Source organism: Rattus rattus, chromosome 2, assembly GCF_011064425.1.
Source record: "Rattus rattus isolate New Zealand chromosome 2, Rrattus_CSIRO_v1, whole genome shotgun sequence".
Classification (NCBI taxonomy): Eukaryota; Metazoa; Chordata; class Mammalia; order Rodentia; family Muridae; genus Rattus; species Rattus rattus.
This window is the reverse complement of record NC_046155.1, coordinates 200,969,017-200,971,080: the sequence shown is the minus strand read 5'-3', so window position 1 is coordinate 200,971,080 and position 2,064 is coordinate 200,969,017.

The window sequence follows — 2,064 nt, the reverse complement described above, 5'->3', positions numbered from 1 at the left end:
CCAACATCTGTGCCAGCTCAGAGGCACAGTTCTTCTAGGAAGTAGCTGCCACTTATTCTTCCTCCCCTCTTCCTCCGCCTTCTTCTCTTTTTCCTTCTCCTCTTCCTTCTCCCTCTTCTTCCTCCTCCCCATTTCTTCCTCCTCCCCTCTTCCTCTTCTTCCTTCCCCTCTTCCTCTTCTCTCTTTCTCTTCTTCTTCCTCCTCCTCTTCTTCCTCTTTCTCTTCCTTTCCCTCCTCCCTTCCTCCTCTTCTTCCTCTTCCTACTTTATTTCCTTTCTCCTCCTCTTCCTCCTCCTTCTCCTACTCTTCTTCCTCCTCATCTTCCTCCTCATCCTTTTGTAGAATCCAAATTAAAAGCTATAAATTACTGCATGCACTTGGTTGCCCAGAATCATTCATAAAAGCAGGGTTTTTCCATCTGCCGGAAGGGTTTACCACCATGGACAGCGCCAGGCCTTTGCCAGCTCTAGGTCAAAGAAAGGACTCTAGGAATGCCTCTCTGAAAGTATACAAACATGACGCAAACAGGTTGCACTTAGGGATATACATATATCGTATACACACAGAGGCAAACATGCATGCAGTAACAATTAGTGGAAAAAAGAGACCATGAATTTGAAGGCAATCAGGGAGGAGTGGATGGGAGGGCTTGGTGGGAGGAAATGGGAGAGAGAAATGTAATTTTATTATAGTCTCAAAAATAAAAATAACAAATGTAAAAGAACAAATGCAACAGGACTCTTGGTTCTACCAAGGATTTCAGCAAGCTAGGTTCAGAAGCATTCAACCCCATAAGAATTATTACTGTATGTGAATTTGTTTTAAAATAGACAATATAGTCTAATACCTGAAACTAGAGAAGGAGTTAGCATGTGTCTGTTAAAATTTAAATACCCATCATCGCAGAGAAGTTCCTGTAAGCCTGTCCAGCTCTCCAGCGCCCCCTGGAGAGGCTTTTGTGGCAGGGCAAGGCTGAAGCCCAGAGCTGAGAAACAGCCTACGTGGGGCCAGGGCTGCAAAGGAACAAGAGACTGGCTTTGGGTTCAGACTGTCAAAAGCTGACGCTGTGGGAAGATTCCTTAATGCTGATCCTGTGAGCTGTGAAGGATGAGAGACATGGACTGGAAAGGTAAGTGGAGAGCTGCTTACTCGTAGGACCACCCACTTAGTCACATGACCACAACCCAGTCTAAAGACTTCATTCATCATTTCTGGTTCAGTGTTTTAAAAGCTCTGGTGATTCTTAAAGATTTATTATTTTTATTTATTATTATTTATTATTTTATTTATTTATTTTATGTATGTGAGTACACTGTAGCTGTCTTCAGACACACCAGAAGAGGGCATGGGATCCCATTACAGATGGTTGTGAGCCACCATGTGGTTGTTGGGAATTGAACTCAGGACCTCAGGAAGAGCAGTCAGTGCTTTAACCTCTGAGCCATCTCTCCAGCCCCAGATGTTTCTTAAAGAGTACAATTTCCTTCTCTTCATCCACAACTCCAATGGACACAAACACACACACATGCACACTCATACCTGCGACAACACAGTCGTATACTCATATTAAAACATTCTCCCGTCTGCCCACACCGTCTCGCAGGCTCACAAGCTCACATGCTCACTCACACACAGCACAGACACAGTGAGGTTAGCTTCTCAATTTCCTGCTTCTCAGAAGCCAACATAAGCTATCTGTATTGGTGTGGGCGGGGCACACCCAGGGAACTGCAGCCACAGTAGTATTTCTCTTTTAGTCCCTATTTTCCTCCCCAGCTGTTGTCAAGTAAATGACGCTTTTGTCCTAAAACAGGGATACCTGGAAACATGGCCAGAGGGACTTAGCCGCTGTGAGTAAGGCTCTTGGCAGGGCATAATATACCCATGTGCTCAGATGATCCAATGATACCACAGGGGTCCTGTTGCAGTAAAATTAAAAAGGGCACATGTCCTGGTTCCCTCGAGTTCCCACTCGGCGTGGGAACTGCGTGCTCTAGCTGTTTCTCTGTTACCGCTTTCACATACTGTCCCCTCGGTGGGTTGTTACCATGCCTGAGACTCACA